General features: G+C 37.0%; 1 protein-coding gene across 1 annotated transcript in view; it reads left to right on the top strand.

Moving 5' to 3' along the window:
• The first annotated feature begins 4875 nt into the window (after positions 1-4875).
• LOC139974164 (protein 4.1-like) overlaps positions 4876-14925 on the top strand; it is a 113724-nt gene continuing 103674 nt past the window's right edge. The window contains exon 1 of the mRNA XM_071981112.1: positions 4876-5032. The gene's annotated coding sequence lies outside the window, so the exon portion shown is untranslated. The remainder of the gene's footprint in view (positions 5033-14925) is intronic.

The raw sequence follows: 14925 nt of genomic DNA, 5'->3' as shown, positions 1-14925 counted from the left end.
TTTTTTTGTATGAAGGTATTTGTACCTTCCAAAATATCACTGCATTTACGATACTAAAATGTTGGGCCCTATACAAGTAGTATGCATCAATATATGTGACTGTTTTCGAAGCATGATATAGCAAGGGCGTAGGAACCGGGGGGCGCCAGCCCCCAGTGAAAAATATGGGGGGCGGAAGTATCATTCCGCCCCCCCCCCGCTCCGCAAGTCAGAAAACCCCTTTTTCATTTCCAAATGAGAAAAAAGTCTCATTTGGAGCACCAAATTGCATTTAAGGCCATGTGAAAATGCAAAATTCTTTACAAAATGGAGTGGGAGTTGAAGTGTGCTATATTGCACCAAATCGCATCTAAGGCCACCTGGAAATGCAAAAAAAATCCAAAGGGGAGGGGGACATCCCCTCCCCTTAGACCCCTCTCCCAGGCCGGCCATCAGTCTTCAGCCCCCCCCCCCCCACTCAAAAGTACCTTCCTACGCCACTGTGATATAGTAACCGTTTTCAACAGACATATGATGGATGGCCGCATATTCTCTTTCCTTCTCGACGATTACTCCGTCATTACACATGTATAGTGTATATTATCACCCTCAGACATTCCTCTGACGCCTTCCCATTCGCTGTTAAGTTCAGAGGCCCTGGCCTATGTTCTGCTGACAAGAGGACTAAATCTAATAAAAAGTAGTTATGCAAAAAAAATATTTAAAAAAAGTTCTAGGCAAACCACTAAGCTGAAGAGGGCCAGAAGTTTCGTTCTTAGCAGGATCCTCATAACAGGATTAAAATAGAAGTAAAAGCTCTCTCTTGGGACAGAGAGAGCCATGATTCTAACTGGAGTTTAAGTTGACGATGAAGCATGCATATGGGCTTATAACTTCATAAATTCATTGACAATTGTAACATGAATTGCCTTGTTGGATTTTAGAAATGAATGTGCCAGATCTCTCAATTAAACAAACATGTACGGAAACAAATATGTACACAATTGCACAGCGCGAAAAATACAGTGTAAAATCATGCAATTATTTTAGTTGATTACATCAAGGGGCGCACATACGGGAGGGGTGGACAGTGAAAATAAAACGTCGGTCTCAAATCGATGCTAAGTCGGTCCCAAAATTGAAGATAAAAGAGTAATCAAACAAACACGATGAAAAAGAAAGCATGATCGGTATGTCTGTTTCTCTTACGCCCTCAATTTCAGATTTGGATAATGTTAGGCTAACAAACTGATAAAACTGACGTGGCTTTGTAACACATTCCAGTGAAATTGAAGTCCTCACAGAAATGTATTTCTGAGCATTAAAATCAAGAGCACATGAAACATCTGTCAACGTTACAGCTAAAGTTACCCCAGGGACGGGGTCGCCACCAGAGGAATACATTCCAGAGAACTGAAGAGAGCTTAGACGCTGAGACTTTCTTTCCAAGACACTGGTCTATACCAGGATCATTCAAATTAGGCTACATGGCGACATTTTGCCATTTACAAATTGGCTATAAAGTAACCGTGTTATTATACAAAATAATAAAATTCATTAATGGTATCAAAGCATTTTTTTTGCTGTCAAGTTCGAGGAATATCTTGTCTCCACAATTGGTGTAAAATGATAATTTGTATGATATTGTGTATGATATTGTAAAACATTCCCTGAACCAAGTCAGTACCTGTACCCCGCAGGCCGATACTATTTTACGCGTATTTCGAGCCTTCTTACACAAATAACTTATCGTTGTTCTCGGAGGGAATCCGCGCTCCCGCCCCCTGCAAAGATTATTCCAAATTACCGACCGACGGCTGGCAACACTGGAGCTAGAGAAGGAACATACATTGGAGAAGAATGTAGACAGAATATTACCGTACGTTCGGAGCAAGTCTGAATAGATACAGACAAAATTTGGTCTAAAGCGATTTTACAAGCTGAGTGTGACCCCGGTGAAATTTAACCTGTATATACATACAATTGTATATAGGGCGAGGCATTACCAGGGGTGGATCCAGGATTTTAAAAATCATCGAAGCCGAGCAACATGTAGGGGTACTGTGACCCGTGAAGTGACGCAGTCTGCAGTGTCTGAGGTATATTTAGGTTATATATTAGGTCTATAATTAAAAGTATGCTGTATTGGCCCAATATATTCTAGATCTCCAAATATGGTCACCTTTGGTCAAAATTCATTGACAAATGCATTGTTTCATAGCCAATGGAAAAATTGTGTACAACTATATCATGAAGCAGCAACGTCGTGAACTAGTTGCTCGCACATAACGCACACTACGATTACACAGTAGGCCTATGGGGTACGCAGAACTGAGATACGGATTGGAATTTCGGACACCTGAGAACTTTGCGGTAACAGTGCCCAGATCCATATCCTGTTTATAGCTAAGGATGAGAATGCCACAATAAAGGAATGATTCTGTTGTCGCAAAAGTAGAGGGCAGCATTGCTTTTATTTTTAAATCGGGGAATACGGGGGCAATACGGGGGCAATACGGGAGACAAGATTAGCTGAGAGAATACCTTTAAACAGTTTTATAACAACCTTCGAGGAAATTTATATCACTGGGACATTCAGTCATCTAGTGTGTTCCTTAAACATGTATGAGAACAATTTGGAGAGCAAAGACCTCCAGAAGAGTATTTTTTTGAAAACTTCTAGCAATTATATAGCGTGCTATAATTTGGGGCCTATATTGACTACCTTTTAGGTCTACACGCAAAGGTTGGCTACGAACTACTTTTATTTAAAAGGGAGCGAGGTAACATCCACCCCTGGATCTATACGCCTGTGATACCCATAAGTCAAATCAGACCGATGAATAGATTAGGTTAGTACATTTCCTTCGACTGAGTCGCAGAATATTTCAAAGAATGGTTGCTAGGACCGTACGTGTGTTATTTAACTATCGGTGTTGTAATTGAGTTCACTACGTACATTACAGTTTAAATCCGTAGGCCGAGTACTGGCAATTCTCCAGTGCTATGTTAGTTACCTGTTAAATAACAATTAAGATTTTGCACGTACTCTCAACTTTATGAAATGAAAGCGTAACATGTGTTAAGGTCATGGCTGGGTCATAAAGTCTTTGAAAAAGTGACTCAGACCATAGTTATTAGTATAATAACTATGCTCAGACAAAGGACAATATGTATAGGCCGTACTGCTCTCTTGTTCGGCTCTCATTATAGTTGTTGGAGCGCGGAAATTGATAAGACTGTGAATGTTGGATTGAGTATATGCTATGCCGCCTTGCTTGTAAGCATATATATAGTCCTGGGGACTTGAAAATGACTTTGTAGTGAACGAGGAAACAGAGATATGACTTGTCTGATATTTGCACTTAAAAGAATAGTCCAGGTCAAAAATTGTTATTTTTGGTGTGTTAAAGAGGAACATAATCTAAGCATTCCAGTGAAATTTGCATTCAATTCCTATGTACCATTTTTGAGATATTGACAGTTGAAGTTATCTGATATTTTACTAATGGTGAACTTGAAGCAAACAGGTGTGATGTCATAGTTGCACACTGACTAATAATGTTTGGTTTATCTTTATTTTGCAGTCTATTGATTTGAACTAGAATTGGATAGGGTTACTAGTTTGTCTAAAGGGGAATGTGAAGTTTATAAAATACCAATACAATTGAACATTGGATCATCAAAAAGTGAGGGATGTGGGAGAGGTCATGGGTGGTGGTAAGACAAAAACCAGTTGATCGAGATTGGGGTTTTCTTTGAAAAATTGCTAGTTTTGTAGACTCTACCATGGACTAGATGGGACATTGAAATTTTTTGGCTGACCCATACTTGATCTCACGATCTCAACTTTATTCTCTTATTTTCAATTATATTATCAAACTATTCCGTTCTTTTATGAAAATGTTAACATTTCCTGCTACTTTGTCTATTTTTCCCCTCAAATTTCAACGTTGTGTAGCCATTTGGCGCAAGTTGAAGATATTTTGATCTCGATTTTTTTCTTTTACAAGTGAAATTGATGACAAAATGTTTACAAGTTAACTATTGAAGTAGCTTCTCATGAATTTTTGATTAATGAAATTTCAAGAATACGGTAAAACTTGTTGATGTACTATGAATTACATGAAACAAAAAAACAAATCTCACATCATTATCTGACATCTATGTTGCTAATTCAAATCGTGTACTGAGTAGCAGAAACCTACTCGTTGCCCTCCCCCATTTTGAAAATTCTGGGCCGCTTCCCCATCTCCCTCCCCCTATATTCCTACGCCTATGTAAAATGACATCAATTTATGACGACACAGAACGGCTAAAAAGTTTCTTATATGTAGGCTTACCACTATGGGAGTGACATTTCAATACCACATTCTGCGGAATTATTCTAGAATTTGAAGATGATGTTACATATACGTAAAGATGTTAACACTGATGTATACCCAGTGCCATAACAAGCGGATCCTGGGAAGCTCCGGCCCTCACTCACTTTCAAATGTGTATTTGTGTCTGTGGCGGTGGGGCGGTGGGTGAAGGAGGATTGCTGTCCATCTAATCTACCATGCATAGACCACCAACTTATAAGAAAAAATATATACGTCGTATATAGCAAACCGCTAACTTATATTCCAAGTATATTTATACAAAAGAAAGGCAATTATCCAAGTTGCATCATAATTAATGTCCATATCGTGCAGTGTAGCCCATAACTTCACTGAGTCCCCCTGATATACTTAAATTGATGCCTCGGAACGTTCATTTTACTGACTCGAGTAAAATATATGCGTAGAAAGTATAGAAACAGATCAATGACGGATGTGTAAAATGCCAGGTAAAAACACCGACCGACATATGTGGCCGTTTGGCGTTCCTTAGGTGCTAGCCAACCCGCGGACACTATAGTACTGTAATTTCATTCCGTTTGCATGCATACCACATCTCAACATTGTTTACGACTAGGACTCGATTGGGTTATTGGGAATCCTCGTTTTGCATAAAGCGGTTAACTGTTTAACGGTGGAACAACAATTTTTGGAAGGGATTAATTTATCAGGTAATTTCTCCGTGCGGCTTAGCAAAATTTAAAATGGCAACCATGTTTGTGTATGTATTATATAACTAAGATCAATCTCTAACTGATTTAGTATCAATAAGATGGAACATTTTACGACCTAGGCGTTGTCGTTTCATGCATATATAGAGCAGGTACTAGTTACACGAAACTCGATGTTTTGCTTTTATCGCGGCTACAATCGAGAAACTGTTTCAATTGTACTGTCGTGTAACCTCCTAGTGCTACAGTAGTCGTATCGCTCGATACCAGACAATTGTTAACCCTGTAGGCCGTATTGTGATATTGTTGTTCCATAGTAGAAGTATTCCCCATACCAACTAAAGGCATAGCCTAGACCAGGTGATTATAGTATCTTAATTCTTATTCCTAACTGAAAATAAATTTGGATATGCCTATGCTTATACTTTTACTGCCCAGTCATTCGTTAGTGCCTGAATCCCTAGGCCTACATGTAGTTGTAAGAATCACTGACATTAGTTTTTTAGCATTAACTTGAAATGGTTACTATTAGTATAGTAAAGGCTTCGTAATTGACGCACCCCCGTAATTGACACATCTTCAATTATTACTAGCAACGATACAGCAGGCCACCTAAACTTTTTGCAGTCAAGCAGAATGACATATTTTATGATTTTGAATCAATTTCAGATATTTGCAGACCAAATTGTGGTATTTTTTAAGCTATTAACACCCTCCGACCAGTTTTGCACATTTTTTGGTCATTTGGAAATCTTACTCCCTAAAAATAACCAACATTTACCTCAATATGGTAACACTGCTCTCTGGAACCTGACCAGTCTGAGCTTAGAGGCGCAGAGCATAGCAAACAGCATCTAAAGTCAATGGATGTATACTAAGGCCTACACTACAGTTAGCTTTACAATGAATGTGTCAATTTAGGGGTATGAAAGAACTTGACACGGCAGACATTTTGTGGTTAAATTCTGCTCAATTGTACGGTGCATAAGCACAGAACCTTAAATATTTTGAGATCATAACATTTCTGAGGAACTACACATATGAAAAACACATACAGTCGAGTGATTTGGATTTTTCCTTGATAGATATCGTTGATCAAATCCTTAAGTGCGTCAATTATGGGCCCACCATGCTACTACAAGAAAATTTAAATAGTTTTGGTACTGCCTTACAGTAGATTAGAACTACTGCATTGCAGTTTCAAGAGGATCAGTCAATTAGTAAACTGAAATAGCCTCTGGAATAACGTTAGGCCTTGGCTAGGTAGGCCTTTGTCAAGGCTTTTTATGCTATTTGTCCAGCCACACTTGACTTCATCACTTTGGTTAGGCCCAATGTGGTGGATGTATGGTAAGAAAACTTGAGGAGTGTAGGAGTCATGGGACTATAGTGCCTTGGCTGCTGTACAACAACATCTTTGGTTTCGTGTTCAGTAAACTTTAATGCTGACAAACCAACGTTGTGTACAGAAGCTTAGAAATAGGCCTAGTAGCTATATCATAATTCAGTTGAGAATGAGAGGTCATTAGGCATGAAGGCTATATTATGGCTATATATATTAATTATGTCCCATGACCCTCGAAATCCCTGCAAATCTAAACGGGTAAATTGTATTGAAACGTGTAACATTGTGACGCTAGGCTAGTTTTTAATTAGTTTTCAAGCGAGATGAAGTATTAATACGGTGATAAGATCCCAATTCTGGACTTCATATTTGTCAAGACTAAAGCATGTTTCACATTTTTTCTCCTAGAAAAAAATTCTCTGCGCCAATAAAAAACTTATCTAACTGATGGCACAAAACGCTGCCAATACCAAAACAAAGTTTTTCAAATACTGATTTGGTTCGATGTTTACAAACTAAGCAAAAAATAGTTGCAGCACTAGTCTAGAGTGATGCAGACTTATAATATGCAGAGCTATCATGATGAGAACATAAATTCTAGTTTTGGCCCCCAAAAATAGAGATCCAATAAATTTACTGTAGTTAGACTGGAATTTGTATTGTAATATGATACATTGTTCTTTGAGCTGATATTGTTAAAGCAGCATTTTGCGTCCTTTTCTATGATTTTACTCAACCTCACTGACTCCACTATGCCATGACGACATATATACATAACTAGCTTATCTATTGAAGTCTTACTTCAAATGGTGGCGTAAAAGTCGAAAAATGTGCAACTTTCAACTTTTTTTTTCTCCAAGATATTTTCCGTTGGGATCCTAATAAACCTCGCCCATAATATGAATATTTAAACACTACGAACGTCATTGACGAATACGTAATGCAACACCATGCTTGATTTGTGTACAGTCTACAGTATATGGCAGTTGTACCAGGGAGTTCCATAACAACTCCCTGGTTGTACCGACGCAAAGTCTGCAATGGCTCATAACTAAACCTGCATCTCTGATTGGTTGAATTCAAACTAGTGGGTTTGGGGGAACTGTATGCGATTAATTTTAAATGTGGAATTTGTCTTGGACACTTTTCTCATTATCCGCAAATATCCTTAATTACTCTCCAATTAACGTTGTTGGCAGGGAAAAATTTGGCTAATATCTTAGTTTGCTGTTTTGTGATTTATATTTAAAAAGTTGATGGACAAATGTAAAATGCTGCTTTAAGTCATGTGCGAAGGATCTTAGCCATGATGGGTGTCATTGAATATTGATCATTTGCCAATTTACTCACATGATTGGTCACCTTTTGTATACCAATGATGGCCTATGAATACCATGGTAACCATACCCCTATTAAGAATTATCAATAATCAAGCCCTGCTCTGGTAAGTACTGTCAAATGACCTCAAAGGTTATTAGTGTGAGCATGATGGCCAATCATCCCATCCATGTTTATATAATGACATGCAAATTAAAATACTGTTTCTAACTTTGTACCAGTACGAGTGGCAGTGCAATGGTCCTGGTTTGTGTGTGCATGCACCTCTTGAAATGTGGGCTTATTAGTAAGATTGACCCCATTCTACCTTTGCTTTTACAAGTTCTTTTGAGCAGTGACCACTATATGACATCACGATTTATAATTTAGTAATTTGAAATGATAATTCATCCGTAGATTTGAAAGTTAACAAGTCACGTTAAAACTGTTTTGCTGATAATTACCTATTGTAGTTGTCCATAGTCATGTCCAGTTTGTAAAGAACAGTACATGATACGAATTGTATCTTACTAACTGTACATCAACCACTCTGAATCATATACTGTGGAACATGCTAATATGTCCTATGGGCCTATATCTTAAATTTGTAACCTGAAGTTATTTGTACAATTTATCAAATCTGAACATCCTATTGCACAGTACATATCCGTACTGACTTGTACAGTTTGCTTCAATCATCAATATTTCACGTAGACTAAAAGCTCTCAGTAGCAGAGCTGTAATTTTGTCAATTTCAAACATTGACTTATAGCTAAATTGGACATTTTTGTACATTACATATGTTTAATCCACTATATAATTGTACACAGGTGTGGCTTTTCTTCTGTATCCTCAAGATACATATATTTTCTTGACAGATTCATTGTAAATCTTTGAAACAGTTGCAGGTAGGCAGACAACAGATATGAGTTGGCTTTATGTAAATCATGACAACCCTGGGAGAAATAAACAGTCTATGTTTACTATTAAAGTCATTAATACTGCAGAGAGTGGCTCATACGGATCTGGCAAAATTTGCCTAGATTGAACATCGCAGTATACTGTATGTATATGCACAGTATGGTGTCAAACTGGCATACTATACTAAAAAAACAAACATTTGAAGCAGAAATGGTTCAGGCCTGTATGATGCCACAGAGAAAACATGCAATCATGTATACTTCTTGTGCTTCCATGGATCAGATCACAGAAGCTAAAGTATCTATGATTCTAGAATTTTCTATAGACTTTACAAGAAGCAAACTAAATTATCATCTTTAGATATTGTAGTTATGGTAAGTGCTTTAGCAGCTAGCTAGGGATTTTCTTGATGAACTTCTGTCCCAAAGATGAAAACAAATCTTGCGTCATCTGGGAGGTATATTTCCTAGACTTTAGTTAAACGTTCTATCTGAGGGCTGCCATTTTGTATTTTTGTCAACCTTTGATACTGAAGGAAGTGAAACTTCATACTGTGTATTTTTTTCCTCTTCATATTCAAGATGAATGAATAGGACACTGCAGTATTCATATTGAAACCAATGGCATCACAATAGGTCATGTTAAGGAACAATTACTGGAATATAAACTGTACTTTCAGATTCAGCATAAAAGTTGCAAAAACTCATCGTTATTACAGGAAATGAAACAATTGCAACATATACTGTAATGTTTGTCCATCTCGGATGTAGTACTCATCAACATGTATGCAAAGTATTTCAATTTAAAAAAGGGTCGAATTTGTTCATTTGAAATCTGCATGTCGTTCTCTTCAAAAGTATATTGTGTTAATGGTATCGTAGGATAATATTTGAATTACCGGCTGCAGTTTCGTATTTTCTGTTTTTCTTTCCCATGTCCTTTTACTCACATCCTCACAAACACCATTGCTGCTGTGTCAAAGGCTGTGTTCATTTAACTTCCGTACAGTGCATGTACATTTACTGCAGGGCAATTGAAAGCTGAACATCTACATGGTAAATACATGTTCCAGAGATAACACCAGTACAGTTGTACAATTACAATAACATGTAGTGACTTTGAATGGTCTACAACATATAAATATATTTAAATATATACATATATATATAAATTTCAAAATAAATGCTGAGTGAATGATTGAAAGTGAGACAACTAGATACAAAAAGGATTTATACAGTATATTGCTGAAACAGATTTTAATAGCCTGTCCCTGCCCAAGAACTTTAAGAACTCTGACATTAGAAGACAAAATTCCCAGTTCTATATTAATGTAAAGTACATTACTGTATGTTTGCATATACTGTATTTATGGGCCTATGCGATGTTTTATACAGTATATTGATGAAACAGATTTTAATAGCCTGTCCCTGCCAATAAGAACTTTAAGGAACTCTGACATATGAAGACAAAATTCTTAGTTCTAAGTACATTTATACTGTATGTTTGCATATATATTTGTGGGCCTATGCGATGCATTAGAAAAGAGCCCTGGAGGGATACTGACAGATGCTACAAAGAACATGAATTCATTACCTTAAAGCTGCATTTGAATATTACTGCGATTTAGAACTTATTTCTACTGTATAAATTAACTTGTAAAAACAAATCCCAAAATGTGTGGTGCTAGCCATGCAGCTGGCCATCCAACGTGTGACAGACTCATATCTACTGTAGTCTATTATTGCCTCTGGGACGCCTAATGCTACAGTAGGTTTGTACATGTACAGTACTGTACCAGTTACAAATGTGTGGTGCTAGCCACGCAGGCCATCCAGTGTGTGACAGACTCATCTCTAATGTACTCTATTATTGCCTCTGTGCCTAATGCTACAGTAGGTTTGTACAGGTACAGTACTGTACCAGTTACAAATGTGTGGTGCTAGCCATGCAGGCCATCCATTGTGTGACAGACTCATCTCTACATGAATCTAAAATATTGAAAGTTTCACAATTCATGAAAATGTTTTGATTTGTGGATTACACTGACTCATAAAGTCGATGAAAGCGTCTGGAACAACAAACCTTGACCCTGGCTGTGTTCAAAATAAAAACAAAAGGAAAACACATTCAAACTGGCTAAATGATATCCTTGGCAATCAGCCAAGATACCCTCAGGCTTAAGTACAGTACTCTAAGAATTCTCACAGTCCTATTTGATGCCAAGTACCGTGTCCCTCTTAGAGCTAGTCAATTTCCCAATATGCTGTATTTTCTCCATGGAAATCAAATGTATCACACTTTAACTCTAAAAGTGATGTTCAACATGTTATGTGATTTCTCTAGACATTGCCTGACACTACTGTACTATGAGTATTTATAATGTACTGTACTGTACATACTGTACTGTACTGTAGTTAGTATGTGGCATGTGGAATGTTGTCTACTAGATAAGTTTCACAGATCCAGGATGTTGACATAGAATTTCGTTTTTTTGTCTTATATAAATGTCTGAGTGTTTCTCCTAGATTATCTCAAATTTCACAGGTGACAAAATACAGAAAAAAGGAAATGGAAGAAATGTAGCCGATAGTATATATAGTGAACCCTCACACAATTGTAAGATGATATCACCATAGCAACAAAGTCTCATGATGTTCAAATCATACAGTGAAAACAGTCACATTTAATTGACGTTTTTTTACCTTTTCTTTAGAACTGAACATACCTGTCTCCTATGCATATATGCACTCTAATCTATCTACTGTAGCTAACTGACAATATTAGGTAACCAATTGTCATCAGTCCAAAGATATGTAGCAGTGTTTTATTTTACACAAGGCTCTAAAATGTTTTGTCTCTTACAAATAAAACAAACAGAAAAACTGTGGTTTCTTTCTGCACTGTACTGCACTGTACTGAACTGTGCTGTACTGTACAGTACTGAACTGTACTGAACTGTACTGTACTGTGCTGTGCTGTGCTATACTTTACTGTACTGTACTGTACTGTACAGTACTGCACTGTACCTGTACTGTGCTGTACTGCACTGTACTGTACTGTACTGAACTGTACTGAACTGTACTGTACTGTGCTGTGCTATACTTTACTTTACTTTACTTTACTTTACTTTACTGTACTGTACTGTACAGTACTGCACTGTACTGTACTGCACTGTACCTGTACTGTGCTGTACTGCACTGTACTGTACTGTACTGAACTGTACTGTACTGTGCTGTGCTATACTTTACTGTACTGTACTGTTCTGTTCTGCACTGCACTGTACTTTACTTTACTGTGCTGTACTGTACTGTACTGTACTTCTTTGATGTGCAGGTTTCTCATCCCTGTAGTGTTCCTTAGGAAGGATATTACTAGAGTGCACCTGCATGGGAAGTGGGAGAAATGCTTACATATAAGTATTATTATTATTATAATTTCATTGCAGAACATCTACCCACTCCTTAAAGGCAGACTTGAATTACCTGGTATTAAAAATTGTCATTGCAGTACAATACTTAATTCACAAATAAATAGATCTGTGCAGTCATTCATTGGCTCATTATGTACAGTATGATGGAAAAATATTGGGACCACTATGAAAAGTTAGGATTTGACATAATTTGCATGCAGTTATTACGTTTAAGTGAAATCTAAGCACAAAGATATTTTCGAATTATGTAGTCAACTTCAAAAGGTCACCCTTTTCTCAGTAATTTAGTTGTATTTCAGTTGTTTGACAAAACATTCAATATTGTTTGAGTAAAACACTTGGTTTGCTCTTGATATTAAATGTCAGAAATTTTGGACGGACTAACAGCAAGGGAAAAAAAAAACATGGAAGCTGCTTTAAACTTCAGCATTGCTCAAGCCTCAAGCTATCTATTCTGCTCTAACACTCTTTTGTTTCATGTTCAGACTTCTCCTCCTTTTTATTTTTCATTTATGATTTACTTTTTGATTAAAACATTTTGTTTGACAAAAATGGATCACATGAAAATAAAAAGAAGCATCCCCTACGTATCAGTTTGTTCTGTTTTTGTAATTAATTAAAGGATGGCTTGCTTTGTGCGAGGGGCCTTTGACTTCATATGCGTTGAAAATAATTTCTCGGGGTGACAAACTTGACATGTTTAGCCTTTCATCACTGGTGAAGAAACATCAAATATTAAAAAGAATTCTAATAGGACATTCACAAGTTCTCAAATTGTCATTGCTGTGCCTAGATGTACAGTATTAGGTTTGTCATATCTTTGCTGTTCCCAGGTGTCTTTGTTACCATGGCAACTTGTTACAAGCTGTCACGCCTTAGTCGTCTGTACATATATTATAAGGACATTGATCGGGAGTATATAGCTGAGCTGGATGCTGTGGCTTGTATCAAGTGACTGATGTACCAAGTCTAATGAAGCAGTCGGGATATGGTTTAAAGGGCGCAGCGAGTATCATTGGCATATATATATATATATAACAGAACTAGTATTGTTCAATACAGGTGACAAACGCCTACAGTGGAATAACGACCTTCCTTACCGGTTTCGAACCTCTGGACATACAATCAGCGTCCATAGCCTAGTGGTTAGGGTGTCTGCACATAGAGCGGGAGGCCCGGGTTCGAATCCCGGTGGAGGCTGGAAGTTTTTTCACTGTTCTTGATTTTCCAACTCATTATGAATTTCAATTATGTATATGTTCAGTTACCTTTAACAGTTGTTAGCCACACGGTTCGACCAGAATCATAATTGACATTTAATTTGAAAGTGACGATGGTATTAGTACTACATGACCGTAATTATTCTGACACCTCAAAATTGTTTGAAAAATTATCCAAATCGTAACCATGTGGTGTAGACAGCTTGGATGATGACAGCTCGCAATTTCTCTGTTGTGATGATGCTGTTATGCAAAATTTTAGACAACCCCTCCACCCCCCAGTTGCTATACGGAGAATCAATATGTCAAAGGTCATCTTTGCTTTAGCAGCTCAAGATATGATAGACAAAGGTTGTATTCATCCAGTAGATTTGCTATTCTTCATGTCCCTAAATATGCTACAAGAGCCAATAGGAGAATGGTCACCTGTCTTTTTCAATTTTCCACTGTAGGTCTACAGTATGTAGTTAGTACCGCCCTGAGAGTGGTCTTCATCATTTGAGAGATTTTGTTCTAATTAAATCCTCCTTCATATCTGGCAATAAATTTGGATGGTTTTCAAAGCATTTCATAGTAAACTTGATAATAGCAAGATTAGATGACCTTTTCAAGTATAATTCTCGCGTCATGCAAGCTTCTGCTTCGTAACCCGATACCGACGGAAAAAAAAGTCTGTCGTCATGACGAGTGGAAATGCTGACATGTTTTACTGAAATGTTCAAAAACAAAAAAATGAAGAATTGATAAATGTTTGGACCAAAAACTTAATTACAAATACAAATACTCTACATCTTTTTGTTTACGAGATGAGATGGAAATATTATAATTGAGACAATGATCGTGGGAGACATAAATAATATATACTGTATGTTCGATAAGCAGATCACATCTTTAAACTTAACAAGGGAGATCATGTTTTACGACGATGATATTTGAGACGGCCGTGAAACTTACGAAGTATCAAACAGTCTACAATGTAAAGGTCAATCAGTAATGGTTCTAAATATATGCTTAGAGAGTCAAAACATGGTCACTAATTGTGCTCAAACCTTGAGGCATTTTATAACCCTAGCCTCAAATCATAATTTTTTTCCCCCCCTTTTCAAACGTAGACAATTATTCAATTGCATAATTTAACAATAATCAGTTTTCTTTGTTAAAAATGGGATGGTGCTCAGACTCTCCAGTAAAATACTTTAAAAACAATTTCGGCCATTTTCTTGTTTTTGGGTAACAATTTTACTAAATTTGGAGGCAATACTGATTACCTTTAAAATCAAAGATATAGCTTAACAATTTAAGGGATTATCTCTTCTTAGTCCTTTAATAAAGTTGTTTCCAACTCTCTTACATTGTACATATTGCACACATTCATATACAGAGGCAGTACATGTGGGAATGCTTTGTGTGCTTGGTGAATTCTTTAATACTAAAATTACTAATTTTCTATCTGGCAACACGCAGAATGGTCAAGCGGTATCTTCCCAAAAGTGACAAGTTCTAAAAGTCTCTTATTCTTCACAAGTTCAAGTTTTCAGTGCTACTTTAATGTGTGAATAATGATTTATTCATATAGACAAAAATTAAATATTTACCAAACAGATGAGAAGCGACAAAAAAAGTACACTGGTTTCAGGAAGTTCTAGGTTATGCAGCCGCG

The sequence above is a fragment of the Apostichopus japonicus genome, chromosome 9 (genome assembly GCF_037975245.1).
Source record: "Apostichopus japonicus isolate 1M-3 chromosome 9, ASM3797524v1, whole genome shotgun sequence".
Lineage (NCBI taxonomy): Eukaryota > Metazoa > Echinodermata > Holothuroidea > Aspidochirotida > Stichopodidae > Apostichopus > Apostichopus japonicus.
Note: the sequence above shows the minus strand (reverse complement) of the source record. Positions and strands in the feature narration are given on the sequence as shown.